Genomic DNA, 15,862 nt, shown 5'->3' with positions numbered 1-15,862 from the left:
GCACCCATTATCTTTCAGGTTTGGATTAATTATTGGAAATGGGCGGATCTTTGGGTTTAAAAAGATCTGATAATATTAGGGGATCAAAGAGCATAAGATCAAGCCATTCTGCTGACGTGTAAGTTCAAAACTGAAACGAGACATTTTAAGCAGCGCAGGGAAGTACAGTGGAGAATTACATTTCATCCGCACCCATTTCTTTTAAGGCATGCATGTCACATATTCACCTTTAATGTTTTTTTTTCTGGGAACTTCTCAAATGTGCTGCTCCCTTGTTTCCCAGCACACAGTTAGAAATCCAGGATAATATGGTAAGACACCTTCACATTTACGTATTTGTTTCAGAATCCAAACTTCATTATGCCTGGTGATCCCCTCTTCTACTATGTTGCATTATATTTTAAATCCATATAAATAAAACATCCAGTAAGAAGTGTTGAATAAAAATAGAATAATTTAAAGTGTAGGAGATGTACAGTAAAACTGGAGCATTTCTAGTGATCAAGGAAAATGGTATCTAAACTGAGTTTCATGCAGTTTTTTTAAAAATACCAGTAAAATGACTATTATTTCAATCACCATTTCTAATGCATTCTACAAATCCTATCCACTGAGATACAGTCTGTGGAGAAATTTCTCCAAGTCAGCATGGAGCAGAACAGCATGTCGCGATTTATATAAAATGCCCTAAGGAACAATGCAACATGACCTGCATTGTAATGTGGAGCAGAGAGCAAAGTACTAGGAGAAACCACTTAGGATTAAGGTAGTATACATTGTGTCCCCTTAAAAGCCAGATAACGGAGAATGCATTACTTTGCAGATACTTTGAGACAAGTATATACACAAAAAGTTAAGACGATCCACTTGGGAATGAGAAATGGAATTCTGTAAGTATGAGAGGTAGGGATCTATTGTGATGACTTTGCAAAGCTGTGTGAACAGTCGTCTATAATTCTAGACTGAAAAAAGGTTATGGAGGTAGAAAAGGGTTTGGGTCACCCTTTACATACAGTATGTCATACATACTGTACATTAGTCTGTCAAATCAAAAGATTTTTTCGATAAAAATGTTCTCACATGCTGGGAATATAACAGCATATAACCGAAATATGCTGTATACTGTAACAGCCCTATGTGATTGGGAGTTCTGTTGTTTAATCTCATTAGTAAATAAAATCTTCAATTAAGTCAATGAATGAGTACTTAATTACCTACAGTAAATGAAGTCATTTCCCTTTTGTGCCTTAGGTTCACTTATTACTCTTGGTTAAGGGCATAACGTTTTCTAAAGCTGAATGATTAATACTGTTCTTTCCAAGATCATTTTATTTTAAGGTCTTTCACTTTTAAAAGCAAATAATGCTGAGTGGCAATGGTAGATGTAGGCTTGGATTTTAGTCTCAGGGTTATACATTTTTATGTATTTTTTGTATTATGTATTTATGCAATTGAAACGAAAACATAGTAACTCAAATCTTTTAATTCTAGTAGCATCAGCACTAAGTAATTTTTAGAGAAATATACCAGCTTTTGCTAGGACATCCTAGAATAAACATTTCACTGGGCTCTGCAGTGTCTGATACGTACAATAGATTGCAGCACTAATTTGGAAAAGATATGGTTTCCCTGTACCTCATGTTAGACACCCGATATCTTAACTCCTATGTATTGCCTCCCTATACACTGCAGCATAGGGAGGATTGAATTTGCTGTAATCATCAATTATCTGTAACACAGGAAAAAATCTATATTCTGATGGTATGTCTGTAAGGCCAAAACGCAATCTCTGTCACTTAAAAATGCAGGACAGACTGTCTGATGTTTAACTTTTTTTTTTTCATCGCATTTGCTTTATAAAGTCCAGAAATTTGTTACATTTCTCTATAAACTGAGATATGTATATGAAAATCATGTACCATTTTAAAATGTAGTGTCTTATTCAAATGCATTTGCCTTGTCCTTCAGTGAGGGTTAGGGTTAGGGTTATCTCTAACGTATAACATGCATTATTCATTTTTAGGACATTTGAAAACTTGAATTTGATATTTATGTGCTATATAAGCATTTGTATTCATCTTGAAATGTGCGTTACAGTGACTGAGGGTGAGTAAATGAATTTTGAAAATCATAGGCACATGTTAAATTTGTAATTTAGGAATTTTTATGCACCAAGAAAAAAAGCTAGACAAACCTGGAGTATATTTAGTAAATTCTGATTTTTACTGGAATGGAGCTGCTGATACCTTTTCATAAAATAGATCAAAATTACCTCCTTAGGTGTTGTTTCTTTCCAATAATGCCAAACCAGAAAATAGGACTAATACGTAAAATATATAAATGAAAGAAATAATTTATAATGTATACTAGAAACTATATTAGAGATCACCCTTTTGAAAAGATATGTGAACAATTATATGAACTTAACTTTATCAGTTGAAGAAAAGGTGATAGCATTCATTTTCTTTGTAGCTCCAAATGAAATACAAATAAAAATGAAACATTCAGTAAACATCAAATTTCAAAATAAACATATCCTTGACACAGTTAATTAAATGTTAGAATGAGAAGTAAAAAATGAACATGCTGTAACACTTAAATGTATTGTTATTCTTTGTGCTTTATAGTGTCTCCTCTTTGGTTTATCTAGTCGATACACAGTTACATAGCATCAATATACAATATAGTCCCAATTTCATCACTATATTGGTTATTAACTGAATAATCTTAATTACAATGCAAAATAAAAACTGGAACTTGATTACATGGTGTCAACATGAAAAATATGGAACAAATCCCAGAAGATTAATTGAAGATGTAAAAATAGAAGGAAAATACATACTATCTTATTTATGAAAAGACCCCCTTCAATGAAAACAGCCGAGTATCTAAATATCTGTTTCTTTCTCATAGTGGAATACACAAAGATATGAAATCCCCATTACTTTTCTAACTGAAAAAAATAATAGCATCCAATTGTTTAAATGCAGTATAACGCACATTTATCAGAGCAATAGATTTGTATGCATTGTGTTTAGTATGTAAAGAAACTCACTCCAGCTGGTCTATAAACAGCTCATCCATGACCTTGAAATCCCAGGCTGCCTGCAGAGCTTGATGATTACCGTCTAATTCCACATCTTCATCTTGTCGTTGATTCCACTCCATGATGTAAACAAAATTAAACTGAGGAGTTCAGCTTTTCACTTCAGCCCTGCAGAAAGCGAACCGACTGTCTGTCTTTCTAAGGTGAAATTAGGATTCTAGAGAAGACTTTCTTCTGAAGTTAACGACGGTAAATGGATATAAAGACAAACAAAATCAATACATTGAGGCCAGCTGCATTTCAGAGTTCTGCCTACTACAAATCTGATACCGTAAAGTATTGCTTTCCAGCAAGGGCTGTTTCTAAGTGCTCGATTAAGGTCTTCTCTGACATTAAAATTACATTAGCTTTGACTACCAGTCCCAGTTCCTCAAGATCATGAGCAGCCTGCCATATGTAATATAAAGTCTACATCTTAAAACAATACCAAAGTCCACAGACTGTCTAGATATCAAACTTTTTAACAGATGGAGAAACAGTTTTCAGAACTTGTCTCGCTGCTCATTGTTAAGAATGAGGTTAGGGTGTGGATAACCTGCATTCTCTCCAAAACTGCAAGTGGGTTCGGTTTGGTTAAGAGTTAGGTTTGTGGATTTGGATTAACTTACAGTTAGATTAAATTAAGATGTATCTTGGTTTAGATCTTGGTTTAAGTTGAGGGTTATTGGCAGTCTTGGCCCGACAGTAATGACAACGAATTTTAGGAGAGAAGAAAATGTTTAAAATATTAAGTATTATGTCAATGACGATAATAATTCACATATAAAAAGGATTTAAATAAAACATGTCTGATCAATTTTGATTGATTTTTTTGGTTGAATTCATTTAACATTTTCTGTTGTGAATTTGGAATTCTCTGCGTGTCTACCAATCAGATGTCTCTACTGTAGTAGTTCAGGTGGGTAGCTGCGTCAGCATGTGTAGGCTACAAAGGAACAAGTAATAGGTTTATTCCATGCTGAAAAAAAGAAGAAAGAAAACACAACGTTTCGGCCGTGGAGCCTTCTTCAGGTGTGAGAGAGACAAGGCAGTAAGCAAAGGTAATGTAGTGGGAGAACAAAGGCTGGGAGAGAGGAGGAGCGAGAGGCCAATCAAGAGGTGAAAGAGGTGAAGATTTCTCTGCTGTCTATGTCTGCTAAGGTTAGGGTTAAATTGTTGAGACAGAGTGCAAAGCTAGGCACCAGGATTATCAAAAATACTGTCGTCTCAATAAAGAGCATCCATGACCGAAAGCTTCAGGAGGCCCAATGTATTTTGTGAAGACTCCTCCTATCCCATAAGATTCTAGTGTGTTACCCATTTGCACATTGCCTGTCTCTGTCTTTCTTTTCTTATACAATTGTATTGTTGTTTTATTTGTACTGCTTACCATCTGAGAGCTATCTAAATAGCATTTCATTATACCATATACCTGTATATGAGTATAATGACAATAAACTTGATGAACCAGATGTAACACCTAAAACAAATGTGAGCAAAAGCATACTACTGCTAACATACCGGGGTTGACTAAACTATCCCAGAGAAATTATTACAACCTGCAGTGTATTGATACGGTATAGGATTCCATTCTGTAAATTAACTGACTATAATCATGATGTAAATAAATCTACTTAAGTACATTATTCCTAATAAAATTAATGTTCTTTTCTACAGATTCTCCCATAAGAACTACTGTTTAATTTAACTTGGCTAATTAAATCAAATTCATCATCAATACTACCTGGGTAATGGCATATCAATAAAAGTTTATTAATAATTTAAGAGGCATTTCTAACAGGACCGAACCAGTTCAGTAGCCTTGTACATTCAATGACTGCTTTGGGAAATATTCCAAATATCCCCATCTGTTTCTTCTGGAATCAGAACCCTAAAATCAACAGTAACCCACTCATAACAAGACCGTTTATATTTCACTGTAGGGCTCTCAAATACTTGTTTAATTTACCATAAAAATTTTATAAAACTAGAAAAATAAACAAAGAGGCAAATTAATACAATCCATTAAGTTTCTCAGATATTGGTTCCTCGTTATAATAGCTTTATACTGGTAAACTAATGTATAACAGATACCTTTAATTGCAGATTTTTTTTAAATTCTACCTTTTCAAAATGGTATGGCTATGAAATGTTGTTACAACTGGGAAGACTAGGAACAGATACACATTTCTAAAACAGAGGAATATTTTCTATTCATTGTATGGATATGTTTTTCCCAATGCTGTCAATCATTGCTTTCAGTCAATGCAGATGTAGATCATTCTAGATTTATAAAATTATTAATATAACCAAATACACAGTATATTTTGTATCCATATGAAAGTGATGATTCTAATAACCATTAGTTATAGTTATTTAAAAATAGGTTATCAAAACATGATACCTTCTTGTTACATTAAAAACAATGAAAGAACCTTGAAAACCTTAAAATAAAAAAAACTATCTTAAACAAGAAAATGACTTATGTAATGTAGCTGGACAAGAATAGTGCCTCTTATTTTAATGTACTTGCCCACAGAAGCTCAATCTGAAAAAGCAATTTAGGAATCCCATTCTGTGCAATTTACTTACTCATAATTTTAAAATCATCCTAGACCTCGCTGTTTCTGTTTTCCCAAGATGTAGATATACCTCAAAGAGCAGATCATATTCATTAAACCCACCAGAAGGAGGAAAGCAAGTTTCCTAATTAATTGTAGTAGGGGAGAGCCATCTTTTTCTGGTAATTAATGTAGCAATAGAACCAGTGAAACAAGCTGCTCTACAATCAATGGAAATGATCATGGCAGGATGCCTTAGCCTATTATTCTAAAAGTTCACCATTCAATGTAGTGATCTATGGGTTTATCACCAAGAACCCTGTGATTAGAATACACTAGTTCAGCTAGATGAGGAAATAAGTCTAATAAAGCAGGGGTAATTTATTTAAGGATTATGACAAAATGCTATCTTCTGTATTTACAGCTTGAGGTTTACTATTGTAATATTCAAAAATACAATTATTGTTTTCTTAAAAGCTGTTATACTGGATTATTTATTGCCAATGAAGTTAAAACTTTTCTGCTTACAGGGAAAAGAGATCTTGGATAATGGTGATGAAAGCTGTTTTACACAGCTGAACAAATCTAAGAATGCAAGCAAATTAAGTGTAAACCAGGCTGTTTAATCAAGTCTTGGAGATTGAATTTCATTATTTTTATATAGATGTATTTTAAAGAATATTTCAGGAAGACTATTATAAAAAAACTCTTGTGTTCTGAGTCTTAAAACACATAAAATAGGATGACACTCTCCCTTCTAATGGTATGCATGCAAAGTTGATTTAGAGTTAAATACTTTAGATTTAGCCTGAATGGGTAATTTAAATGGAAGTTAGGCTTCACATTTAAAAGAAAGAAATGTTTTTGTTCTGTTAAGAATGATAATTCATTCATCCAGACATTTCTTGAGAGAAACCGGGGCATTGACTTCAACAACAGATAGCTAAGTAACAATTCACTGGGTAACTTGTCCATTTGTACCCTGTGTTTAGTATTCATTCTGAATAGGAACAAGTAATAGGTTTGTTCCATGCTAAAAAGAGAAGAAAGAAAACACAACGTTTGGGCCGTGGAGCTTTCCTCAGCCTTCTTCTGCTCCACGGGCGAAACGTTGTGTTTTCTTTCTTCTCTTTTTAGCATGGAATAAACTTATTACTTGTTCCTTTGAAGTCTCTGCATGCTGACACAGCTACCCACCTGAACTACTTCATTCTGAAAATGTGACTTTGTCAATGCCTTTGAAGATTTTAAAATCGTATGTACCCTCACAATTTTCTCTGTTCAGAATGAAAATAAGTTCAGTTTTGTCAGATATGTAGGATATTCCCTTAACCTCAGGATAATCTCTGTCTGTTCTACTCTGGACTGATTATATAGCAGCAATATCCCCTCTGTGATGTGTGACCATAATTGTACACATTATTCTAAATGAGGTCTTACTAGTGCTTTGCATATTTCAGAATAATATCCCTTGATTTCAGTTCTGTGCTTGTTGTTATACGCTTATTGTTGCCAGTTTCTCTTCGCTATAAGTTGCAAAAGGGGTTCAATACCAAGGTTTTCAGGAGTATCATCCTCTGCTGTAGTTGCTTCTCATTCCTCACCAACACTGACTTCACAAGGGTTATTATACACGAAATAATGAACATTTCCTGAAAGAATATCATTAAAAAAATTAGAGAGAAATCTGAAACTAGATGGAAAAAGTCTTCAGCAGGGAATTTCATTCAGTGTCAGAGCCATCCCTACTAGCACCCAATATCTTCTGGTTTTACTGTGAGAGTCATTTCAGTGAACATTCTGGGAATTAAATGAATTCTGAAGTATTAATTTTAAATATGGTCTGATTTTTTATTAGATTTTTAAGAGTTAAAAAATAATATATTTACATTCAAAGTAACTGCTTGTTGGGTTTCCCCATTAAATTTAGCATTCTGGTTTAACACTCAGACGTATCCTATTATATTAATAATAATAACATCACTTTACTAACCCTTTACAATTTCTTGCATTAGGAATTGTCTTTTCGCATACCCCAGCCTGCTCTCCATGAGACACACAGACATACAGATAGGGAGAGAGCCTGGGGCCGGAGTCTGCCATTGTATGGCGCCCCTGGAGCAGTTGGGGTTCAGGGCCTCGCTCAGGAGACCAACGAAGTAGGATTCCTCTGCCGGCTGCGGGATTTGAACCGGCAACCTTCCCGCCACAGGCGCAGATCCTTAGCCACCTGTGGTTTACATGTCGGGCACCTAGATCCCTAGATCCACCATATTACCGCTTAACCTCAGTAACAAAGATACTAATCGCTTGATCACAATAAATAAATGAATCTCTGTAAAAGAAAAATGAAATTTGCCCAATTTCTTTTCTAAAGAGATTAACAAAATCAAAATGAAAATAATCCAAAGTAGCCTAGAAGAAAGACAGCTTCAGGAAGATTTGTTTGATGTTTTCAAAATCCTGAAGGGGAAGGTGTTGGGCTACACAATTATTTAAAACTCCAACTTATCTCAGGACTGTGACCACAGGACATAAAAAACAAAAATGGGGGAAGGATGTGCTGATGATTCAAGATCCAAGATTCAATACTTTATTGCCATGTCAACAAAGCTGATTAGAATTTGCCCCAGTGTAGCCCAAATAAAAACAACAAATACAACACATTACGCTTACACATACACACTACATATTATTCAATCTCAAAATTTAGGCTCAAAATTTAAAATTAACAGTCAAAAGATCTATTCCCCTTATATTTATATTAACTCCCATATGGTGCTTGCAACTTCCAAGATTTACATACTGAGGTGCCTAATGGCCTCTATATAGGCGCTATTTGGGAAACCGAGCAGTGCTACATTTGATACTTTGAAACCTCCCCAAAAAGGGGAAGTCTAAAAAAAGGAGCTAGCAGGGTGGAAGAGATCTGTGGACATCCTCTTAGCCTTCCATCTGATACAGCTGTCAAAAATAGAGATAACAGCATACGACTCTTTCCAGCTGGTTCCTCTCTATGGCAGTTATATTTCCATACCACACAGTAATCGAGAAGGTGAAGGTAAAAGTTTGTAACATCTCTTTCTTGAGAAGTGTGTTATTCCTTCCTTATTAACTCTGCAGTTTCTCAAACTAACTCTGCACTCTCTCTTTTCTCATCATAAAGAGAGAACAGCTTCTGACAGGCTGTTTTCATGATGAGGCTGATACTAACTTCCCACTTCAGTGAGTGGCAGAAGGTCATGGGAAGAAACTTGAAGGTGTCTACTCTCTCCATAGATTGGCGATTAATGACAAGTGGTGGCAGATCACCTTCTTCCCTATGAAAGTGCACCACCAGCTCTTTGATCTTACCAATGTTAAACTCTGACATTTTGATCTTAAAATGTTAAATAAAATTATTCTCATTACACCACTTGGCCAGAGCACTGACCTCACTTTATGTGAAGAGTCATTCATGTATAACCAGTACATGAGAAAAGTTCTGATAATTTGTTTTTCATCTAACCATATTTCTTTCCATAACAACTTGTTCTTTTGTAAATACTAACAAGGTTAATTGAAGGGTATCAGACCCACTAGTAAAACAAATCATACCTGAAGATGAATAGTAAATTGAGTCAGGTCTTACAGTCACATCTGAAAGGATATCAGTCACACACATAAAACTCTTTTCACAGGACACTGTAAAATCAGGTATACATGTAGGTTGGTATCTGGCCACTCAATGTACATCTGTGACAGAGCAGGCAGAGAGCAATCTTCATCTGGAACTGCTGGTGTGGCATCACACACATTCTATGTGTAAGTGCTGTATGAAATGAATTGGCCGAGCTAAGATTTTGGAGGAAGAGAATGTATTGGCTCAGACTGCTCACCATGTATTTCCTATTAACCAGAAATACTGTAAGTGAGTCGTGCAGTAACCATGTACTATTTTTGCTAAAATATTAATATTGGGTTAAAACTTTAAGTACTTAAGTTGAGTAATCAGACTGCATTTGGATTTTATTACACTTAAGATAATTAAATAATTAATATCAATTTGGCCGATGTGCATAAATGAATAATTACACATGATGTTTTAGTTGCTGTGGTATCCCTGAGGTCCTGGGACTTATTTGAATAAATGGTATTTGAAAAAGTGAACCAAAACAATTGAAGGCAACTGGACGAGGTGACACCTTCAAAAGTTCTCAGGAGAACAAATACCAATATTTTTGTAACTAACATACTTTAGCAAAGCATAATTATCTTCACTTGAAGGTTTTATCATACTGGTTATTATAATTATTTGAATGCAGCTTGAGGTCTTTGGGTTCTTGTAATCCACATTCTCAATGCTTCATTTTCATAGACAAAGTTCCTTTGAAAAGAATAATCTTATTATTTAGTATTTAAAGGAGTGATTTACAGGGGAGTGAGGTTTATTTCTTCATTCTCCAGCTGTAAATAGATCTTACAATATAGATCAATGACTTGTTAACTAAGATATTACATAAACGTCAAGAAAGAGATGTTATAATTCAAATCGGAGTCTGCTGAGGAAAAGTTTCTAACTTCATTCCAGTAGGTGCAATCTTTAGATTAAATCTTACTTGAATCTTTGAAAAGACTGCAAAACTATAATGCTGACAATGCTAACAGGGTTTCTTCTCTTTTTATTGGCAATAATGAATCAATTAATCTATAGTTCGTAAGTCATGTACTAATGACAGGATTTCTATCCTTTGACTCTGAATACAAAGGCATACATCTGTGTTAAAGTGCTAAGAAACCTTTTAGTTGCTACACACATTATACTTGTGAAAAAGTATAAATTAGGCTTTCCTTCTGAAGAAAGCTGACAAGTGAATATACATGAATTGGCCTGTTTTAGATATCAGATTCTGACCCTCTACAATTAGCAAATGACAAGCCTCTAGTTTTCTATTTATTATATACAGTAAGTCTTCCTTTAACACTGAAGAAATCTGCCTTCAAAGGGACAGTAAGTTGTAACTGTTACATGGGACAAAATGCTGATATTGTCCATGTTTTGATATGAAAGCAGACAGATGCAAGTATTCTACATAACACACTAAGCTAATACTCTTCTAAATTAACCCGCTCTAGTTTTCCCTGAACTTTCATTCTGTGGTCTTTGGCATTCCTGAACAGTAGAAAGAAAAATAACCAAACTACAGTATGGACCCCATGTGAACTGAATACGTCTCATATGCGAGGGCAATATTACTTGTCCAGAGCTGTTAACCTTTACTGTACGTAGACAGCCTTCATAAAAAGAGCAATCAAATGCCCATTGTGCACACACATTGTAAACTATTTCAGATCCATCTAAGACATAACAAAAATATAATAATATCTTGTAATATCTTATTACAAGAACCACAGAATTTAATTACATTTGGGATACACAAGCAAGACATAGTCATATTATACTATTTTACTGTAACAGGAAATCCCAAACTCAACTGTTTCTTTATACACTTAGTTGGGATTTTACATACATTGTATTACAGGGTGACTGGAAAAAGATGGGCAAAAATATTTTTATGATTTTCTTGGCACTCAGGAGGCAAATATTTCAACCCTATTGTCAGGAATAATTGAAAGTTAAAATAATTAGGTAAAATTCACAGCCATCAGTGTCTTCAAGGGCAGTTACGTAAATGTCTGTAGTACAAAAATATATTTTACTTTAATTATCAATGCAGGCACTTTAAAATTATTATGCTCTCGGTTAAGCAAAATATACTTTATAAACTTAAGAGTTGGATGTTCCTTGCTTATTTAATATCAGTTCTGTACATCATGGCACATTTGTCAAACTGAAGATGGAATAAACAACAATCCTAGCATTCGTGTGTTGACAGAGTTACTTTTCTGATGTCTCCCTGATACTTAATATCTAATAAAGAAGATAATTTTGCCAATGATCCATGAATAATTAATAACTGGTTGTGACTACCTCAAGAGAGATTATTCAGTGTAGACTACTTTGGTCAACACCCTAAATCAATCATCCTTGACAGGTAAGCAGCATGTAGTATAAAAGTATTTTTTTTAGTCTAAAACCTCAGTTATAGTACGCCCGGTGTTATCCTCGATTCTCAGCTACTGCTCACATGCGTAAAGATAATTGAAGACAGTAAGTACTCTCTAGAGACAATGCCCCAAAATATCCTCTTTTTTGTGTTCAGTCATTGGAAAAAGGTCTTGAGGTTTTGATGGATCTGTGCCTCACAGGGTATCTGCTCCATAGTTGATATGCTTGTGAGATGAGTCAAGCTAAATCCTAAACAAGGTTGAATGCAGCAATGAAGCGAGGATTAATGAAACAACTGCCTTTGGCAATGTTTTCCATTTGTCAACATGTTTACAGGACACTTTCTTTGTATCTCTACCCAACTACCAATTATTAATCTGGAAATGCAAGAACCTGCATCAGATTTTAAGCCTATTTATTTAGATATAAAATAATGGATTCATTGTTCGGAACAGTTTGAACAGATATCCAGAACAGACTCCAAGAAGATAAAACTACAGAAATGCATCAAATGTTTATTGTATTCCTTTGATACAGCTTTGAACAAATAGGTGATTCAAAGTTTTCCTCTAGCTATAACCACCTCAATTAGCATGCCTTACAACAAAAAAATAAAATTAAACATGAATGAATAAGTTAAGCACAATCCTGAAACAGAAAGGATTCCTGGACAGCTCCAGTGATTGCTTTAATGAAATGGCGACATTGGAACCGTTTACAGGCTTTTTAGTTTGCAGATCTTTACCTTTACAATGCCACCAAAGCATTGAATAGTTCAGGTGGGTACTGTAGCTGTCAGCATGTGGAGGCTGCAAAGGAACAAGTAACAGGTTTATTACATGCTGAAAAGAGACGAAAGAAAACGCAACATTTCGGCTGTGGAGCCTTACACCCGAAGAAGGCTTCACAGCCAAAACATTTTGTTTTGTTTCTTCTCTTTTCAGCAAAGCATTAAATGTTTGACCTCTACTCTATGAGAAGGATCACAGTTCCTTCTTATTTTTAGCTATTATAAAAAATGCAGACAGAATTCTTTCCTTTCTACCTGAAGAATCTTGAACTATTTTATACACATCATATGAGACTGATTCTTGGGTTTAGACTATTGTTTTGAGATTCACAGCATTACTGATTATACCATATACAGAGTTATTTACAACTGATTTAAATCCATTCTACTGAAGCAGAAAACTGTGTATAGAGTAAAATCATTCTTGAATTATGTTTTTTGGAAATTTGTATGCGTATTAAATATTATTTCTAAACAGCTAACAAATCTGATTAGCAACTGATATAGAGATGAGTGGTAGCAAACTAATGGAGCATATAACACCTGTGTCCTCTCCATTTATCATCATGTTTCACGGCCGGAATTATTTAGTTTTTTCATCACATGCAATAAGAGTATGATTAATCATATTTCTGTAGACTTCAAAGCATATTAGTAAGACAATGAGCATTAATCAGGTAAACTATCAGAAATCTCAGTCCCGCAATAAAGCAGGATACAGTACGTGCACTGTGTTCTGGCTAAAGAGCTTCTCAGATGCAATAGAGTGCTAAGAGGGAGCAGCTTAAGAGCAACATGACAAGCAGGCTACATCAGTGCTAAAACATAGCATCAGTAACCTGGTAGTGATGTTCTTTAATGAATCATTGACTTCTTATTAACAATAGTCAGACTATTCTCATATGTAAGCGTTCATTTAAGTTTTAATAGCTTATTTTTAAAACATTTATAGAGTGTAATTTACAGGCTCTAGACTGCAGCCTAATAAGGCATATTCAATACAAAGTTAAATTTCTAAGGTTGTAAAAAAAAAGAGGTTTATTGTTATTTTACCAACATGAGATCGATCATATACTTAGTGATGCTGAACAATTGGACACACGTATACAGTACATTATAAAATGCAGCACTAACATTTAAATTCAAAATCTTCAGGCGGAAGCTCATAATTCTACCAGAAAATGCTAGTGTAAAATGGCAAATGACATCATCCATTACTTTTACTATTAAAGTTTTGGTATTCAAGTGTAATAGGTAGTAATAGTAGTTTTCATCCTGACAAGTAGCAAAGAGAAAACCGAACAAAACATTCTGCTTTTTATAAGAGATAAGATCACTTTATTGGCCATATACAATTTCTTGTATTAGGAATTTGTCTTTGACACAAAGACAGGGAGAGAAGCTTTTGCTCAGAGCGCAGGGTCAACCATTTATACGGCCCCTGGACCACTTTTTCTGTCACACCACTACTGCATAATATTATAATTGCATTAAACACTAAGTAATTTACCCCCCCAAAAAAGCTCCACACTAAATTAAGTGGTTAAACAGTCTAATCATTGCAGAGATCATAATAGGTGTGAAATATTGAAAAGGGAGCAGTGACAAATTATTCAAGCCTGTGCTGTTTTTACTCACGCTTGAGATGCAGGAGTCCACTTGGAATGGCTGGCACATTTACCAGGTGAAATTACTCATGGTCACAGAGCCTGTTGTGAGGCTCCGCAAGAACACGAGAAACTGCTGGGCTGGCAGCAAGGTAGTAACTTCCTTGCAAAAAAACAATTCAGCTTCCAGCCCACATCAGTAATTACCAATTACATTTTAACTAAGAAGACACCCACAAGAAGCATTTTTTTTCCTAGGCAGATAAATAGATTTATAGCACTTAGGTGAAAAAATATTTATGCACCAATAGTGTTGTCTAAATACTATGTGTTGACCCTAAGCAGTACAGAAAAAGAAAAGCCCTCAAAGCTTTGTCTGTTTCTTCATGCAGCAAGACTGTATTCCAATTCTGATAAACATCTCATACAGTGCTACAAAGAAATACATACTAAACTTTTGAATAAATCTAAATCAAACACTGGATGCATTATTTCAGGATCATGAACTAATCTAGTATACCAAATTAAGCTTTTCAATACCAAAATATTATAGCGTGCTTCTAGGTAACAGGCTGGTCCACCCACAAGTGCAAACTAAAGCTATAATTAATATAATTTTATATTTCTATAAAAGACCACTGAGGAAAATGTTTGGTCTGCTTTAACTACATATATAGAAATCATGGGATACCGCAATGGCTGGGCCATTCCCACTGCTTGGACAGAATGGGCAACCTCTCTTGAATATATCTGTGGAAGAGTCCCACTCCTAGACATCTGCAGAGGGACAGCACCCAGAGCAGATCTTAGCTTTAGGGCTTGATACAATAAACAAAAGAACTTGTTCAAAAGAGGCACTGTACCACGACACAAACCAAGAGGAGAAGGTAGTCATTTCCACCATCATTCAAGTCTAGACTCTCTACTACTCCCTATCAAGCATATACTGTATCCACCAATCCCAGGAACACAATACAATTAAATTTTTAGCCAGTTAGTGAACACAGGGTAACTACAGTATGTAGAAATGTACAAAATATTTGAGGCCATTTCTCTTGGCACTAGAATTCATCTTCAGACAATCCAACATATTTGGTAGGGCGGTAGGTGCATGAGGTCTTGTTAAACTACTGTATGTAGAACATTCATCCAATTTTGGAAATTAAGAAAACAGAACAACTGTTTCATCATGGTTTAAAAAAAGGTTTGCATTTCCTACTGCCAGTCAAATACCATTCCAACCAGGGTTTTACAAAACAGGATTTCTGTACATTCAGGTCTTTGATAAAACCAGGTTCCTAATTATATAATAACTCTGTGTTAATCAAATTCATAAAGACTTGCAATTTAATGAACCATAAGGTTTAATTGACCTACCTCTGTGGTTTATGATATTACACATACATTTATGATAATAAGTTCTGAGATGATCTTACTTCATAATAAGATCAAAACTACCGAGAACATTAAATATATTTAGGATTTTAATTTTCACTTCATGTTTTAAAATGCATGGATTTGAGTAAGTTTCATTGTATAACAACTAACTGGCTGATCTGATGAAAGAGTGGATAAAACAACTGAAAGTCTTCACTCATTAACATAGGAACACAAACATAAAAATGAAAAACAAAAATTGCTGACATCTCAAAATGTTAAGCACCTTTCTCCAGAGTAAGTCCACAATCTTTGAGGATGCACTAACTGTTTTTCAAATCTTTAAATTCATATGGAAATGTTAATGTATAGAAACAAATCACACTTTTGAAA

This window comes from Lepisosteus oculatus, chromosome 13 (genome assembly GCF_040954835.1).
Source record: "Lepisosteus oculatus isolate fLepOcu1 chromosome 13, fLepOcu1.hap2, whole genome shotgun sequence".
Classification (NCBI taxonomy): Eukaryota; Metazoa; Chordata; class Actinopteri; order Semionotiformes; family Lepisosteidae; genus Lepisosteus; species Lepisosteus oculatus.
The sequence above is the reverse complement of the archived record's forward strand: the minus strand, read 5'-3'. Positions refer to the sequence as shown.